The sequence below is a fragment of the Takifugu rubripes genome, chromosome 2 (genome assembly GCF_901000725.2).
Source record: "Takifugu rubripes chromosome 2, fTakRub1.2, whole genome shotgun sequence".
Taxonomy (NCBI): Eukaryota; Metazoa; Chordata; class Actinopteri; order Tetraodontiformes; family Tetraodontidae; genus Takifugu; species Takifugu rubripes.
The window spans coordinates 12,550,274-12,569,426 of record NC_042286.1 but is presented as its reverse complement, the minus strand read 5'-3'; the positions used below and the strand labels follow the sequence as shown (position 1 = coordinate 12,569,426).

Genomic DNA, 19,153 nt, shown 5'->3' with positions numbered 1-19,153 from the left:
CTGATTAGCGATCAGTCAGCAGTTATCTTATGATGTTACATCATGTTAAGTGGTGCTGTGTGTCTAATGCCGAGTATTTTTTTTGTCGCATTACTTTTAAATCTGTTTCTTTTTTTGTTGTTCTCAGCATCCTTGTAAAGCTTCCACTGTATGATGAAACCCGTTTTATCTGTTCACATGACGACTATATTATTACATTATGGGATTCCCTGTACAATAATTGAATGGATTCAGCCTCCTGACAGGATTAATGGACATTATTTATTCTGTGTTTTCGATTTGCCCGACTTCTTCAGGGATGATCAATAGTACCGGGGCGTTTGGAATTCCGCAGAGAGCCACAGAACAAGTTCGGTCCTGACTTTTCTGCTCATCAACCAAACAGAATTTACATTTATCGACTGCAAACTTTTAATAAATGAGGGTAAGTTATACTCTGTTTACTGTCCCCGGTTGTGTGACCTGTATTTTTCATACTAAGTCAACAGATTTTTCCCAAGGTTTTTTTTTTGTTTTGTTTTTTTCAATTTTATGACTGAACGTGAAACAAATCATCTGAATCATTCTTTGTAATGAAAGTAACACGACAGGTTAACATTTTGAACGAAAATCGAAACCTGAAATTACGGTTTTCAACCCCCAAAATAGGTTCAGCCTCACTTCTGCTAGAAGACCCAAAACTTCAAACAACTTTTTACCTCCATGACCTAAAGAAGGAGGACAGGCTGACGCGTCGGCTTCACAAACGCCCTGCTCAGAAGAAGAGTTTTGCCAGTTGGAGGTTGTGAGTTACTTCGAATCAAAGCCCTCTTTATTTACACCTCTCACTAACAGTAATAATCTTGGCGGCAGACAAATGCTTGAAATCTAAATGCGGCGACTTCATTAGCATGACCTGCCCTCTGGTCTTTTCCCGCCATAGAGATGAATGTTTTAATTATGTTGTCATGCGCGTGTGATGCATGTGGTATTTGCATGGGTGATTGGATGGATTTCTGTCTGAGGCGACGTGGTGCCGTCTGCACGTATCCAGCACCGACTGAGCTATCGCCACTCATTCGAGCATGGTGAAAGTAGAATAGACCATCCATCTTCCAAACGGCTTATCTGGGTCTGAGGGGGAGGCGAGAAGCCTCAACAGCGAGGCCCTGGTGCCTCGATCCACTGCTACCGCCAGCTCTTCTGGGAGAATCCCAAGGCTTCCCCAGGGCGACGTCTGGGGACATCCTTACCCAAACCTTAAGTAGCTCCTCTCCACGTTAAGAAGAGTAGCGTGTGTAGAGAAACTCTACATTGAGCTCCTTTCCTAGCTCTAAAGTTGAGCCCAGCCTGCAGAGGAAACTCGTTTTGGCCAGTTTAAGTGGCCACCATATTATAGGTGGCTGATTGCAGTAAAAGGCTTGACTCAAACTTAAAGTTCTATTCGTAGATCAGGATTTGAGTTGAGTGCGTTTCCTCAGAAGACTCACAGAATACACCACAACATCAGTTTAGTAGTGTGATGGATAAAACTCCACTTGATTCTGTAACTTGATAACTTGCTATGCTAACAACGACAGCATCATTTATATTGGGAGTGTAAAACGGAGAGCATAATTTGCTCTCTGTCTTGCGCCTTTTCTTGCATTTGCTAATACTCATTTTACTACCAAAGTGAGGACATTTTGGTTGAGAATTGGGTTTTAGGTTAGGGTTAGGAACTTAGTTGTGATGGTTAGGATTAGGCTATGGGGCTGAGCATTGCATTCTCTCTATGAAAGTCTTCACAAATGGAAGCACAAGGTTGGTTCTGGGCACATCTATGCATGTTAAGATGATCGCAGACACGAGGTGGGCGAGAAGTGTCATTAACTCGGGCCGCCTTATCGGCTGCCTTGGTCAAACAGGTCAAAGGTGACAGTCTACTACATATCACGGATGTTCACAAGTGAGTAAACTAGAGGCTTAAACAGCCTTCAGGGAGATCGTTTTGTCAAACAAGAAGCACAAATTTGCACATTTAAAAAAAAAATTTTTTCACCCAGTGGGAATTTTTCTATTTCTATTTCTATGTCTGAAAGTGAAAGGCATAAACAGAGGACTCCTCTGAACCCTGAAACAAAGCCTGACACTGACCCACAGCTTGAAACCACAGGAGAAAATGAGGAATGATAAATATTTTGCCATCTTTTGCTGAACAAATGCACCACAGTATCATTAGCAGCTCTTCTTTTTGGACCCAACCGCTAAAGAGGTAAACGTGGAATAAACTGTCTGGCAAAGATGCCCCGTACAGGTGGGGGCGTTGCCGCGGCACCCACGGGAACGTCTGTCCAAGGTCCTGGATTTAAACTTTGCTTTACACAAATCGGGATGCACGGGTGCAGGCGGTGTGTGGGTACTTCATAATGACTGCAAACGATATGCAAAACAATGCAAATAAATACGTCGGCGGTGCGTCGCAATCCGGTTCCTGCTGTACTGTTTGCTTGAACAGACAGACATCGGTGTTTCCGTCAGAACGTCCGCACGCTGGCTTACTTCGCCGAGCGTGTTGATTCAATGTTGACAAAATGCTGACAAACGCAGCCGATGTTTGCTCCCGGCGAGGTGGCGTTGAACAAACCTACTGGCCGGTCCGCTGATGCTTGGTGTCCTCCCGCTCCTCTTTAGGACTCTATAAGTCACCGTTGCCTAATGAAGAGCTAAATGTGCAACAAGTGTTGCAGGTTTGTCCCCAGGTTCTAATTAAGGGACTTTTTAATATTTTAAAGACCTGAATGTAGGAAATCAGTTTCAAGCTGTGCCCCATTTGCCCTCGCTGTGTCATCATTTATTAAATTAATATTATAATATAGATTTTTTTGTTCTACTTATACAGCATTTTAATGGGCTTATTCTTAAATCAAAGTGGATATTTGATTTGAAAAAATCTTTCCTTGGTTCACAGAGTTATCGCAACTGATGTGTGAGTTTTGAAAATGATGTCTAAAAGGAATACCAGAAGGCAACAAATGAACATTTTATACTCACATTTGATGTGTTGGATGCAAGTAAGCAAGGGAATTTGACAGCGTACCGACTGGGTCTACAACACTGAAGCTCTTGTGAAGTGTCAGTCCTACCAGGTCGAGGATTTTGGGTTGTAGTAGGACCCAACAACTTTCACCCTAGATCCAGGCAGTTGGCTACCTGGTGGGGTGGAAATTCTTGTTGGAGGCCTTTTTTGACACCCTAAAAATGATACCCCTGGTGGCTGCTGCCTCCTCCAGCAGGTTGAGGGAGTCCATGGCTCTATTGGTCAATGCTGTTTTGGCAGTAAAAGGGCAACCAACAACCACATTAGCAAAGATAACACAACAAAGGAGACATTTTTGTTGCATCCCTCTCTACAGGGTTACTCAAAGAGGCCAGCAGCCAGGCCAGGTTTTCTGTCCTACCAGGCTGAAAATGCATCCTTAAGGCGATGTCTACCTGGTAGGATCAAACACCTGGTCTGTCAGGGGCCTTCAAGGACAGGATTAGGGCACATCTGCTCTATAACGAGCGGCAAACATCTCGGATATGTGAGCTTAAAAAAAGTAGACATCTAATTTTGTCAAGTGAAGTCTGTTTTGCTTTGACAGAGAAAATCGCAGAACTTAAACACCCCGTCCTCTTCAGCGTGCACCGGTCAGCACACCGCCGAAGATGCAAATTTACTCGAAATTGAAATTTACCACATGTAAACACGGCGAGACTCTATTCAGCTGTTGATAATGGAACACTGTCCCTAAACCCCAATTATTACTTGTACAATATGTTCCCTCAAGACCATATAATGCTTATTTCTGTCTCTCTGCACACACACACACACACACACACACAGATAGATAGATGTGGTGGTGCCAAGTGTTTGTGTACGGTGTTGGTCATCAGTCTTCAAAAGGATTAAAGCTGCTGTCCCAGTTAGAAGTACTGCACATGCACGCACATGCACGCACATGCATGCGACCACAGCACACATGAGCACACAGCACAGAGCTGCCTTTAATCATTTACACGTGCAAACAATTTTTAAAATGGCCAACGTCAACACGGTCACAATACCGCTAACTTAACGATTCTGCCCCTGTTTGGCTGCAGCAGAGAGACGCATGCCTGCATGCACGAGCCAACACACAGACACACACACACACACACACACACACACACACACACACACAGCAGCAGCAGCAGTAACAACCTTGTGGACAGTATCGCTTTCCTAGCCTGAGGCTCTGTGAAATTATCCAAGCCTGACGTGTGTGTGTGTGTGTGTGTGTGTGTTGGCTGTTGGATGACACCCATAATGGTTGCAGGATTAATGATGTGGGTTCTAAGGCCACTATTGTTTTGTTCAGCCTGAGAGGCTCTGGTGCATTTCCATCGGTGCGACATACATGTAACGCACATCCACGTGCATGAATGCATGTTTTCAAGGACATTTTGGACAGGATCGTTTTCAGAGCGCAGGCTGCACATTTGAACATCCGGCATGAAAACAGCCGAGGACTCTAACGGGCTGTGTGAAGATCTCTGTATTATCTGGCACAGGAGAACACAGCAGAGGGCAAAGCTGCGGCGGCTTTCATGCCGATAGTTGGAAAAATCAAAACCAATCTCACATTAACTCCAACTATTGACATGATTGTAACATGTCACTACGATGAGGTTGAGCCGTAGAGGCGCCGGTGCTTTGATTCGCCTAATTTTCGATGGATCGCGTGTCGCTACCGAATGATAGCAGCGCAGTAACACAAGCTACAGTCTGCCCTTGCAGATCTTTTTTTTTTTAAACCTTATCTCCTCCTTTGGAGTGCATTAATATCTTCAGTAAAGCCTGCTGCAGGCTGTGCATCAGCTAATCCAGAGCATCTGTAATTCACAGCACCAACTCGCTTTTCTGGCAGGTGTTACGGCTCTTAGCAGAAAGAAAGTGAAGCTCGCTTTCAATAGTTTGATCCGAGCTTAAAAGCATAAATACACGCTGTAAAAGGAGGATCAGTCCCTAATATGTAGACAGAACGGGTGAGTCAAATCGACTGCTACGCATTCATTATCTGAGGTAACGCCGAGTCATTTCTATAAGAAAGGAGCAACTACAACAGTCTCTGTATGAAAGGAAGGAGACATCTGACGAAATAGGACAGCGTGTTCTGTTTCTCCAGAGTTCACAGATCTGTGCAAATGAATGATATGCAGCCGCGTCTTACTTTGGGTTTCAAATAAACCCGAACGGTTCTATGTATTTCACCCGTGCATGACGTCCTAATACCCATTCTGGATATGCAAATGTTGTGCTATTGAGGTAACAGAGGTAACAGAGCCTGCGTAGTGGAAACTGGACGACCGTGTCGCAGCTTCCATTTTCTCCCTCTACTTTCCTTGGAGCCCCTTGAAGATCCAGATCTGAGACAGGCAGTTAGATGAAAACGTGTCCGACGACGAGCGAGCGCATGCAAGAATGCGCCCAGTTAATGAAGACGTTTTGGCGATGTCATTTTGTGCCGCCTTTTGGTTCCTGTGATGTTTAACATCCCGGATATTGTGCGGCTGCGGAGCGTTGATGGAGGCGAAGAAATGAACTCACCAAGTTCAAACTGCTGTTCCGAAGAGTTTCAATTATTCAGCCCTTTGCAAAGAATCAGTCAAATAAAGGCAGTCACTGAAGGGCTTGATGTTTTAATCCTTGTTCTTGAACAACAGTCCTCCCATCCTTGGCTCTTTGTCTCTGCCCTGTGAGTGGACCACTAATTGCCCGTCTTGACGAGTGCTGCGTTCTCCCATGTCTCTGCGGTTAGAGGCGATGGGATGGTGTAGTTAAGACATCATGGAGTATCATCACCAGGCAACAGAAGCCAGAAATGTCCAACATTATTTTGACAAATGAGAAGGGCCCGATGAAAGAGACGGACCACTATGGGAAAATTACACTAAATAATGGCCTTCCTATGAGCGTGGGTTGCCGGGGAAAATCCTGACCAATGTGTCTTTATTAGAGAGCGACCATGTGGTTGTTTTGATGTCCGGACTTATTGCGCACTTGTCAAAACAGCTCGAGAAACGACGATATCCCAGGCTTTGAACATCAACAAAAGCAGCGGATAATTGCTGGATCACCCAGTATTTGTCGAATCCTGAGCCCTGGGTTTTTCACCTTTCCTGTGACACCGGAGAAACAAATTAACAGAGAGGATTAAGGATTACGGCTCATAATTGCTGTCATGATGCTCGTTTATCTCTCCTAATTGAAATATCTTGCTAGCAGAGGGTGAGGGGCTGCATGTTGTGTGACGCAGGTGAATAAAACTTCATTGTTTCTTCACATTCCTAAGAAAGTCGACACTGGCTGTGCTGCTGCTGATGTCAGCTTATGGCAGAAACATGCACCTTAATTAGTCCTACTTTAGTTGCCTTAAATTTGAGTCCTGCCTTTGTACAGCTTGTTTCCTTGGTAGAAGCATCCAGGCCTCCTAATCTATAAAACCTTAATGGCTTCTCCTGCAAGTGTGAGATTACTGGATGTATTCTCTTTCAGCCATGAGATGCTCAGCAGGTGGCCTCTTTTCCACAGCTGAGTCAGGACAAAGGTAGAGCAGGACCAACCTCCCTTGGGAGACCTCAACATATCATCAAGGGTTGCTCGTATGCTTGAACCACATCTCTATCAAGGCCAGTGGCTCGTGGAGGGTCGATAGTGCTCTCAGCTAATTTACAGCTAAACTGTGTCGCTTCTTTGATTACAATTCCAGTTTGTGTGATTTACCTAGTGAGCAGAATAAACATCGCGCCATTTAAATACCCGCTTTTTAGGAGTTTCGCAGCATATTCTCCAGGCGTGTTTCCAGTCCAGAAGGCTGCTGTTGTCGCAGAGATTTGGAATTTGAAATGTCCCGATGCTGCAAAAGTGACCAATTTAAGCTGTGTTTGCCAAATGTAGTCAAATCTACTGATCATTTAGAACCACTGTAGCACTCACAAAGGAGGACCTGCATCAGCATTTAGGAAAATGTGTTATTCCTAAGTCAACCACAACAAAATGATTAGCATGCTACAGCCATTGTGCTTAAAAAAAAAAAGCATGTTCTGTTTGTGGACATTTAACAAGCTGGCAACTCTCCCTTTAATGCCTCAAATTTGTTTCTCTCCTGCAAATAATTAGAGTCGAAAAGGAGCTTTTTGCATCTAAATGTGCCCCTCCCACACCGTTTGTTAGACACAGGAGCTTTAAATGTAGGACGGGCCCAGAATATCAATTGTTGTGCTTTTAAACAAGGAAACTGGCTCCATGAGATGTCCATGCTAATGTCAAAGTGCCACATTAATGTGCAGTTTCAGGTCACATTGTCTCTTTAAGGCCATTTTGCTCGAGTATACTGTTAAATATTGTTCATCTGTTTGAGAAGAGCTTTCAGCCACTCACGACTTTCTCTGCACACGCATGAGCCGCGGCACATGCATAATTCAGCACGCGTGCCAATGTTTATACATACGCACACACGCTGAATTATACAGCAGAGAAAGCACTGAACAGTCTCTGGACATGCACCATAAGTGAATCTGCTATTAAATGTGTGTGTGTGTGTGTGTGTGTGTGTGTGCAAGTCAGACCTAATATCAGTCATGTAGTCAGCATCGTCTTTCTATTATAATCATATTTCCGTCCTCCTGCTTTCGTGTCCACTGTCATCGTGCCATTGCAAAGAAAATGGGGGGAAAAGAGAGAAGGAGCTTGACTAAAACAAAAGGAGAGCAGATACACGACTGTGCCATTTTGTTTCTTCCCTTTTTCCAAAACTATTTCATGAAAGTTGCTAGGGGGGCGGTCAAAAGCACCGGCAGCTCGGCGTGAGAGCGCTAATTAATGAATGGCATTCTCCAGCAGGGCTGTTGATAATGGCGGCGCCATTGTTTCGCTCCCTCCCGCCGCCCAGCACGTTCCCTCCTCCATTGTTCGCTTCCTCTTGACAGATTAGAATGAAAAGTGTGCTGGGCGCCATCGTTCTTATGTTGAGCGGACCATTGTTGTAGTTTTAAAAGTTGGGCTCGGCTCCGCACGACGCTGAACTGGCGACGAGCTTTGAAAAAAACACAATCTGATGGCGGCGGCTAAAGCAACCGGCGAAGGGCGATCCAGCGGTGAAAGAGGGATCAGACTGTCAGACATGAAAACACAGTTTTTACAATGGTTGTATCAAAGTTCCTAATCAACCTACATTTGTTTACGTATGTATTTAACGTACGTCTGAGGCCCGTGAACGGCCCCTGGGGAGTGCGTCCAGATTCTGCCCCACTGGCCGGAGACTAGACAAGAAGACATTTATTTTTGATAGAAGACAAAAGCCGCACAGACAGAACATGGATGCTAACATTGTTTCTGGGGTGCTTGGACACACCTAAAGGGGCCCAATTCAATTGAGTTACAGTTGAGGCTTCATGTCATCTTTATTTATAAAGCAACTCTTAACAACCAAAACTTTGTAGAAACCCAGAGCCAGACCCCCAACCAGCAACAGCGGTGAGGAAACACTCACTTTTAACTGGAAGAAACCTAAACAGAACCACGCCTTGTAATGATAATGGGTCCCATTCGTGTATGTTTAATGTCAGGGTTAGCATAGTAACCCTCCCGATTCCAAATAACATCAAAAAGGGGATTAAATGGGCGCTTTCAAGTCTTTATCTGACGCTTGAAAAGCATCTGACCAGCATGAATTATTGGACTGCTTGAGGGGCGAATGGGTTCTGCGTTTCAGCAGATTTGAAAATCTACCTTTTGGCTCAGAAACTCATTCCAACGAGCCATTATACCGCCCATTTCATTTTTTTTTGTGTGTGCAATTTGCACATCTAACACAGTTGTTGCTGAAGCTGCTTTATCGTGAGTGAAGGGCTACAACTCCACCGCCGGCCCAAATCCCCCGGGCACCATGAAATCTCCACAGTCGCTCCATCCACCCGGAAACAAACATGAAACCCCACATTTACCACAGTTTGGGAGGAGGCTGGGAAGCTGTAAAAGAGAGTTTGAAATCTTGCATGGAAAATACCAGAAGTTGAGATCAAAGGCTATTTCCGATTCGTTTCGAGGGACTCAAATCTCAATAAAAGTTTTAAGGAAATGCTCGAAAGAGGAGGGAAGAGCGATAGTTGACAATGTCGAGGACAGAACAGGAAACTGAGACGAGGGAGCTAAAACCTGCCCAAATTCATCGGACAAACGAAGACCAATCACAAATTCCCAAAGGGTCATCTTAACGTTACCTTCGGCACATTTGGACTATTCACAAAGCTTGTTTTTTGTTTTTCATAGGAAATACATCGCAGTGTTTCTTAGGTTGCTCTGGCCTTGATCAGGCGGAACGCTCAGAGGTGTTAGCGTTAGCATCAAGATAATGTTCCTGGCTCCATTTGACCTTGACAGTATCGTTTGATTCCGAGCATAGTTTTCACATTAATGTGTCTCACAGATCAGTCGGCTGATTTTTCCATTTCCTTTCAACACAAATGCGTGTTTTCATGCCCGGTTGATGGCTGCCACAGCTTAAACCCCCTCACGTATTCTCTGCAGATATTTGCCGCCATGCATACATTTTTCTATAGGCGGCGAGTCTATTATGGGATGAGCCTGGTGACTTTCAGAGTGAGACGGAATGAAATGAAGTGGAAATATCATGGAGCTCCCAAAGGAGTCTTCTGTCCCCCAAAAGGCTGAATATAGATGGAATCTAGAGTCAAAGCGAGACACGCAGGAAACATCTTCTACAGTCTGGTCTATAAGTAAGGGATGGAGGGAGGGAATGACGCAGAGGGAGTCGGGCCTGTTTGGAAGGCGTTGTAGAGCAACGAGGACCAAAATACTGCCGAAGCTCTTTGGTTGAGGCTTCTGGAGCTCAGTGAGTTTCTGCCACAAACCTCCAGCCGTGCGGAGATAAATGATTCAGGTTTACTGGGATGGCGGGAGGGAAAAGAGATGAGAGCGGCGGCGTGTTTACAGAGAGCGTCGACACACTGTTGCCCGTAAAGGAGGACTATTTGGTTTTCCTCTTTTTATTCCTTTTCTACAGGCTTCTGATCAAAATAATGACTTTGTTACTGGCATTTAAAAAAGAGGGCAGCATTGGTTATTAATGGTTGGCCACACCAGGGCCAAAGCACGGAAGGTGTTCTGGAAGTAAGGCAAGGTGTTAGAACTGTCCAGGTACCTTTGAGCAAGGTACCGAACCCACAAATGTTCAGAATGGGCCGTGCAAACAACTGGCGACCTATCCAGAGGTGGACCTGCCTCATATGCAACTCTTGACTAGCTTGCGCTCACTTAGTAAACAGAAAACTTTCCTGTGTTCTTTGCAGTTCACCATGCGCTCATTAATGTTCCCTCACCCATCAAAAGCTCCTGTTGGTGATTTTTCCATATCACTCGCCGAGGCTTTCGCCTGCTCCCATGGTGAGAAATGCTACAATGTTAGCGTGACGGGTTGCACAACACACATTTAGAAAAACCCAAAGCGGTCTTATTCTTCACACTTTCCAGAACGTGCACAGCTTTGGCAGGGAACAAATCTTATTTCAGGTGTGTTCCACACAGATTTTGGAGCCCAATCATCTGAACCCCCGCTGACGTCAGAACCCCTAAAGCGCTAATAAGCATCTTTGTCAAGCAAATTCGAACAGGCAGCAAGATGCCAGCTATGTGAGCCCTGCTGACGTCTTAATCTGTGTGTTTAACAGCTAGCTGTGCTGTTGAGGCGACTGACAAGGTTGGAGGAGGACAAAGAAATCAGAAGGCCAGAAGGCTTGGGACAAAGTCAACGCAGATCAGAGTCAGAGCTCCACATCATTTGTGAATGCCGCTCAGAAACTTGCTTCAACATATCCGGTCCACCAACCAAATGCTACTTTCAGTTCAATAGTTTTTTTCCTATTAATGTAAATGATGTATATATATATATATATATATAGATATATAGATATACACACACACAAATGTGCTGGGTTGAATACAGAATCAAGTCTAAACTAGAGGAAGGTCGAAAAAGCACAAGATAGAAAAGAAAAACCAGCGACAGGCTCATCAGAGAGAATAAATGTGAGACAAAACCTGTTGTGCTCCATCTAAATTTGAACTCATATGTGAGTTTGGCGTTTAAATCCACTCAGGGACTTAATTGTCCTCAGCCCAGCACAAATCGACACACGTTTGACCGGAAGTAATGTAAAAATGTAGGAAAAGGAATTTCCTTCTGTGTCGCTAAGAGTTTTGTGGGAACGCCCACTGTAATCCCCTAAAGTCACACGGCTTGAATGTGGACTAAAACACCTCTGAATGTCTGAGCCACAATGTGGTCAGATCCAATTCTCTCTATCTTAGTCTTGGTGGGATGAGCCAGAATCCAATTGACATGGGTTTTATTAGGAAGGTGATATCATGGAGGAGCTGCAGGAGCCTGATTACCACGGTCAGGATCATGTCCAGGTTCCATCCTGTCCAGTTCCTTTTCATCGCGGGACAATATGCTAGAACATGGACTGATCTAATGCTAATGCTCATGCTAGCCATGCCTTGTATGGATAGGTCTTCAAAGTTTGTAAAGTTGAAGATACAACATGTTAAAAATAATCACATTGTGTGTTTCTAATTTGTCAGGTTGGATCTGCAGGAGCTTCGGACTGAAGGAAAGCTGCAAGAGCCGAGGAGAGAATGACGAAGCGTCCCACTGAGGGAGGACGGCGGCCGCCAATTTGTGTGTATGGACAAACGCAACTTCGATGGAAGAAACCATTCTTCAGACAACACGAAGATTAGATGTTTTCAAAAGATTAGATTGTGTCCAACCACACATCCCACACCTGCGTACCCAGCATGCCACCTTCACTCTTTTTATTCTGCTTTGTAACCACGGCAACGGGAGCTACCTGATGCATCAAAACAAAACTAATCAACATCTCATCGCAACTTCCCCACATGCCTCCTTTTTTTAAATTTAGGAGGAAAATTCTGGGATAACACGAAGGGTGATTTAAAAAGAAAAGGCAAATTCAAGTTTGGCCTCAACATCATATCCTTTCTATTGTTAAAAAAGCAATAAATCATAGCAGATTCAACATTTCATCTAATTCCCATTTGTACTCGGCATAAACACACACGTGTGAATAAATATGGGAATTTCTTTGGCTATGCTGGATTAGCTTGAAGCAGCTGTACTATACTTCACCCAACCTTCGAAGCCCAGCCACTTAAAGGGAACTTTGACAGTTTGACCAGCAGAGGTCTTAACTTTGCCGATCCCAAACGTCCAGCCGAAACTCGCCATGTGTGCTCGGGAAAGCATAACAAAGAAAATGAGCTTGAATCAGTCATCGGGGGCTTAATCTAAAATCTCATCTGAGCTGTACTGCGGCCTAATCAGATTTGCTATCCGTAGCCGCGGCGGCTCTTGCAGCCAATTCTTTGGAACTGTGTCACACTGTAAATTGAGTGTCACACTGCACATTGTCTCCAAGGACAGACACCAAGGCGAATGCACACGCGCATTAGAGAGGGCGCGATGATAAAGCCGCTACGCAGAGAGCTGCAGCCCGCCAGACGACACCATCGGGCCCTTTTTATAACCTTCTTCAGAAGGTTTAAATATGAAAATACAGGAACGCTTCATTTGGGGCCAAACTAAACTCAGCTTGAGATTGAGGAACCAGCATGTACAGAGTAAATTCATTTAAATGGACCACTGAGCTGGAGGGCTGTGATGGAGAAAGGCTCCTCACAGCCTCTGCTAACTCCTCAGTAAATCCAGGTTCTTGGGCAGAAAACCCTTTTTTCCGCTTCTACACCGGTCGATCGGCACCTCAATGCTGCGCCGGCGTCATCGTGAAACTCCGGACCACTAAAGCTGAGAAACCTGACGTGGCCGAATGATGATTGATACTGAAACGTGTTCTGAGTGAAGAAGAAAACAGCCGTTTGTGATTAACGCCGTCACCCAACCGCTGCCCGGCGCTCCATTTGCGCACCGACTTGCAAATAAATTTTTCGAGCTGCATCATCAAACAGCTGATAAGAGTGTCAGGATCAATTCAATTACAGCAACGCTGATTTTGTAAAGGTCGTCCTGATGTTGAGGTCGATAGGAAATGTTGGAAACACGCCTGTCTTTTTAGAAATGGTTTAAAAATCCAGCGCGACGCGTTCGGTACCCGGAGCAGCTTTTAATGCGTCCTGTCAGTTTTCACGGTAGACGAGCGCATTCCTGTAAAAGACCTGAATAGAGAAGGTGGTTATTGTGATGGAAACATCTCTAGCTCTGAACATGAGCGATGAGAACTGGGGGGGAACAAACAGCCATGAGACAGATGGGAAGAAGAAGATGCGTATTTGATTTAATGTTCTCATCTTATATCACCCATATGTCGGCGTCATACTGGCGTCATTGTTGGAGCGCATGACAGTCGGACTGTGCAAAAATCACATTTTCGTTTTAATGATTTGTATTGAAATATTATTGTGGTGGGGGGGTGGGGCATATATCTGAAGGAGATGTTTCTGCCCCAGAAAGAATCCCCCTACCCTCCCAACGGGGGTATTTGCAGGGCAAAATCTTTAATTGCCTCCACCTCATTGTTCATTTATTTCATTAAGGAAAACAAACAAACAAACAAGCAAACAAACAAACAAGCAAACAAACAAACCCTGCCTGACATAAATACTACAATAGATTAATGTCGATGGAATTCTCTCGGACTGCTGATGTTTCCTCTAAAATCTTTTAAAATATGACTCAACCTGAAAGTAACTGACTTCTTTTTTTACCCCCCCCCCCCCTCCCGGCTCCAATGGGGGGGGGGGGGGGGGGGGGGGCGATGAGAAGGGAACAGAACCGTCAGATTTTAGAAGAGCGAAGCTTTTGCGTGAATCAGACAGAGCTCGACCCTCCTCGGTCTGAGTGTGTCCTAGAGACGGCCTTGAAAACTCGGCAACGTCAGCCTTGTTAAAACCTGCTGCTTTATTTTGTTAAACACACACGCAGGCCTCTGTGGTCCTGCCTCTTAACGCCTGGGGTGTCGCCTGCCAGCTGAGTTTTGTGGAGCGGAACAGTCGTCTTCGCCTCTCGTCCTGAGGAGTTCTAGGTACTCGAGGACAAGCGCAGGTGGCTCCTGATGCAGCTACATGATAGGAGGTGATGCATATTCAAGCCGTCCTCTGTGTCCTCTCTCTTGTTTGTGGTCCCCAGTGTTTCAGTGTTGTAGGAGACTTGCTGGGAACCATCTCCAATCCTGCGTGGAGCCAACATCAGAGACACAATCCTGGAGGGACTCGACCCTGCAGCATGATGAGCTGTCCCAAAGATGAGAGCACGGTTGTCAGGACTTTTTAATACTACGGATGTCCCAGTCCCACTACCCAGTCCTGATCCGATACTTGGGTGTGTTCTTTTAAGGGTTCTTTTCTTTCGTAATTATTATTGTTATTGAAACAATGAAAGGATCTATGTGACATTATTGGGTCATACCTATTTCATCACATACTGGGAACAGGAAGTTACCTCCTTTGAGTATCCAAGGTAGTTTTCTTTGTCAACTGGACTGTTTTTCTTCTCTTTTGACAACGTTTCGCCTTCCATCCAGAAGGGTTCTTCAGTTCTGGACTTGCTGGGGACAAAGCTTGAAATATAGCCCTTGTGGACCATTAGCATGCTAATGATCTGGGTGGTCACCTGAGAGTTGTTGGTTCACCTAGGGTCTCCCCTTTGTCTGCTAGCTCACATGGTGGTGAGTCTCCAGGTCTCCTGAAATGGTGTGAACGTGGCACCACACCATGACTGTTCATCAAGCTAAGCTGTACCACGTTGAAATCTGGAAGCTGGATGACAGCATCAGCTTCACAAAGGTGGAGCCATAAAAATACGCCCCGGCGCGGCTGAGTCGGGCATCCCTGAAGTAGACAAAAGGAGTGATGCCATCCGAATATGGATCTTGTTTTATCCATCCTGGCTTTATTAAGCTTCTTTACTAATCGGCTCTCCCAATTGTTGTGGAAGACTAACCAAACCACTATCACCCTATGAACTAATATTTCCTCCACATGTGATCACTGATTAAATCATGAACCAGGTAATTCCCTCTTCATCTTCGATCAGTCAACGTGTTGATACCCCACCTTCAGCCCACTGAGGGAGTGTAAAGTATCTGTTTTCTGTATTTCTGCTTTATTCTACCTTCAAATGTGCGAAATATCAACGTCAATAAATGTCCAGATTCTAAACTCTAGCACACGGCGTCTTTTTATAAGTTTTAATCCATGGATGAAAAATCACCATGTTGGCCAAAAATCAATTTCAGCTCCTGTTGAAGTGGACCACAAACACTGCCGGAGCACAAAAGTTCAGGGGCTGGAGATGATTTAAAAAGAAGAGCTGGGAGCAGACCTCAGTGCTTCCCCCCGACTGTCTCTTCCTAAGCAGCTGGGGGTAAAGCTGGGTTTGAGACCGAGAGACTCAGATAGCTAAGTGAGGATAATAATGTCATTAAAAAGAGGAATCGGCAAGAGATGTGGACAGAAGTGGGATGGGAGAGCGGGTGGGATAAAGCATGGAGAGGATTGTAGAATCAAAAGAAGGCATTGGTGTGCCTTAGAGAGGAGGGAGCAGAAAACCATTTATTGTTGGGGCTCCGGCATAAATCACTGATGTATGTGGTGCATGGAAGAGCTTTTTGTTGCTGCAGGGACATTTTGGCTCTTATCTGCAGGCACCATTGTGCCTCATAGAAGCAAAAAAGAGGCATAGAAGGAATGAAGGAATGCAGGGGGGATTCTGGAAGAAGACAGGATGTTTAAAAACAAGTCAGAGAGCGAGAAAAGGAATTCTCTGCAATGGTGAACGGAGGTCGATGTGAGGCTGTTCTGCAAATGAAGAATGCAGGTGAATGTCTGGAACTGACCCGCAGCTTTCTCACAAATCGGTCGTCTATTTAATCGTAAATTCTCAAAACACGTTTTATTTTTTTGTTTCTCTCCCAACCACCACATCTTAAAAGTGATCTCGACACAGCTTAAAATTTCCCATTATTGGGACCAGTATCAACACTGTAACTGGCACGAAAACAGCAGGTTCTGGCTCCTCTTGCACAGTGTTCTTCTGACGGAGCCTGCAGAGGGATCCATTAGCAGTCTTGTTGTGTGTTCTCAGTGTGCGTGTTTGCGTTCCTGAGAGTTGAAGGTCGGGGACAGGAGAGACGGGCGTGTCAATCACCACGCTAGCGAGGAGAAGCCAGGAACGCAGCTCCCTAAAACACAGGAGAGCGAGTGAATCGAGACAAATGGAGAGAAATCAGTGCAGGAGCTAATATTTGAATCAGCCCTGAACTGACAACGCTGTCAGGAAGAAGCACTTTAAAAGGTGCGTCTCCCCCTGGATACACCCAAACAGCCTCCATAACCCAGATTCCTCCCACTGATCTGGCTGTTGGAGTGTGCGGAGTCTTGCTGGTCCTACAGCCTCCTGTGATGCCAGTTCATCCACAAAAGAAAGTCCTTAAAGATAACCAAGGAGCTTGTCGTTGCTAACAAACCCTCAGCGGGGGCTCAGAAAGCCTCGGTTGTTTTCATCTCCTGTGGTGCTTTTAAACTTCTAAATACAAGACACATTTGATGTTGATGTTAACAGAAACCCAGTTCAAATTAATACCCAGACTTTATCGCTTTGGGACAAAGTCGGGATTCTCACGGAGTCCCCAACGTTCAAGCGTGCGATATCACAAACCCTCACGTCTTTGTTGCGGCTTAATCCTCTGATATTTTTGGAAATGTGAATCCCAGGGGGAGAAAATTGTATGGAGAGAAATAAACTTTTTTTTTTTTAAACATCAGCAATCTCACAACGCAGATCTAGCTCCTCTGTCTGCCCACAGATACAGGAACATGAAGATGAAGGCATAGAATAATCTCCCAGTCTCTGAGGGGCCTCATAGCAGGAAGTTTGTGGGTTTGAATCCACCTCTGTGAGTCTTCTGCAGGTGCCCTGGTTTCCCCCTAGGGTCCAAACACATTAGGATGATTAAAGCGTCTAAATTTCCCCTCTGTGTGAGTGATGGTGTGTACCCCTTGACAGACTGGCGACCTGCCCGGTGTCTCCTGAGACAAGCAGAAAATGGATGGAGAAACTCAGAGGGAAACTCCCAGCACCTCCATGTAATGTGCTAAGCCCCTTTACTGTGAAGCTAGCACGTCCCAGGGTAGGTGTAGTGACCGTGAAATGCACTTCCACGACGCATCGAGACATCTTTGACTTTAAAACGTGGCCCTGCAGGGGTGCTCAATGCATCTCCGCATGGTTTTGATTTAATCACTGTTGAAAATTTAAAAAAAGAAGGATGAGAGCCACTGAAAAATGAAAACTCGCTGCGACCCTGGCACGGATATCCAGTGATTTTACATCCTTCCCTTTACACCACAGCAGTGCTGCAGTTAAAAGGTGTGACTGACCTGAGGGGCAGCGTCGCTGAGCATCCTGAGGCCTGAGTGACAGAGAGATGCTTGGAGAACTCACTCAGTGAGCCGAGGAAAAGGGGACTCAAAATTCAGGGCTTTGCTGCACGTCCTGAGAATGGTAGAATGCTGCACAGGCAGATGTGATGTGCAAACAAAGAGCAGCTTCAATGTAATACCAAAGAAAAGGTAAGAACCCAAAACTGCTTCAGCTCCTCTGCGCGTTAAAGTCTTGTTGGGTTGTAATCCCAGAATTCCCTTTCTCTGGTGTAGAGATACACTCTCGAACTCGCCTCCATACCTAAAGGGGGTCCTCATCTATTCCGGAGCTCCGTCCAGCCGGAGGATGTGTTGGGATGATGTGATTGGGCGCTGCTGGAGCTTTCTCTAGTGTGTCTTCAGGCAATCATTTTGTGGCAGAATTCAATATCCTGATGGTTCAGAGGTGGCAGGTTGCTGGCAGGCATGAAATCGGGATTTTCTGCTGAAGAAAAGGTTTGACTTCAAATGCATGTATGTGTATCTATACCAAAATCTATATATCCGGGTGCTACAATGCAACAAATGTCATTTGCGTACGTGGTGCCTCGAGATGCTGGTTCCCCAGCAGGTGTGCGGTCGTCATGAAGACAAACATCTGCTGCCAACACAGCGGTTTTCCCTCTTTGATCCACGAGTCCCTCTTTCATGCCGCATTTCTGAGTCGTAAACATGGGTTGTAGCAGCAGTAACGTCACGTGAGACGATTCTGGAGTTTCTACGGCATCTTTGATGTAAAAACATCGTAGTAAAAACATCAGTCTGCAAATGTCTTGTGCGTTTTGGGGACACCGTTGAAGATGGTGGTGCTACGGTAATGATACATGCTACTTTGTTCTACCATTGACCTTTGATGTGCACTACAAGTCATATGATGTGTAAAATATGTTTGATTTCTGCTCCTTAGTGCTGCCCATCGTGATGACGGTGGGGAAGAGAAGGTTATAAATGATGTCAGGCTATCACGAGAGAGAGGTTTTTGACCACATTTAAATTCAGTCCATATGACAGCCGCCAACCCCCCCAAGGCCACCCCAGCGGAGATTTGTACCCACGCATCTTCAGCCTGTGTCACACTGACGGGTTTGAATCAAACGCCTCGTGACTCCTGGGCTTTGTCGCCAACGTAGCCCACAAAGATGGTGTTTTAAATAAAGGAGGCTGCCAAGATGTACCTACGTCCCCGTCGAGATGTCACGCGGCTCCATGATTTTGTTCCGACAGCTGTCATGCGTAGCAATTAAAGCAACCCAGACGGTTATCAAAGAGACACATTAGAGCAGCCCATATTTGTCTTGTACATTTCCCTTTAATCCATGTGCGTTTGCTAGCATAAACACGCTGATGGTAGCAGAGCTAATATTTGACGCGGGACATTGACACATCCCGTTGGTGGTGATTGGTACAAATTCCTGTTATCATTTAAGCGGAAACCAAAAAAAAAGGAGCCCCCAAAACACTTTTTATTGACATTAAAGATAACCTTGTGGCTCATTTACATAGAAAATAAGGCATCATAAGCAGACTTTCTCTACTTTTACTTTGAGAGTTTAAAATAGGTTCCAACCAATCAATAATATGTGGATGGTCCTACAGCCCAACAGCAGCCAGCGGGATGTTCCTGTTCTCAGC

The 19,153-nt window shown here is 45.3% G+C and overlaps 1 long non-coding RNA gene across 1 annotated transcript; it reads left to right on the top strand.

Annotated features, from left to right (window-relative positions):
* Positions 1-296: 296 nt before the first annotated feature.
* LOC115248823 (uncharacterized) lies at positions 297-12,361 on the top strand. Its single transcript, XR_003887575.1, has 3 exons — positions 297-424; positions 649-784; positions 11,648-12,361. It is a non-coding gene; the product is annotated as an uncharacterized lncRNA (long non-coding RNA).
* The last annotated feature ends 6,792 nt before the right edge of the window (positions 12,362-19,153 follow it).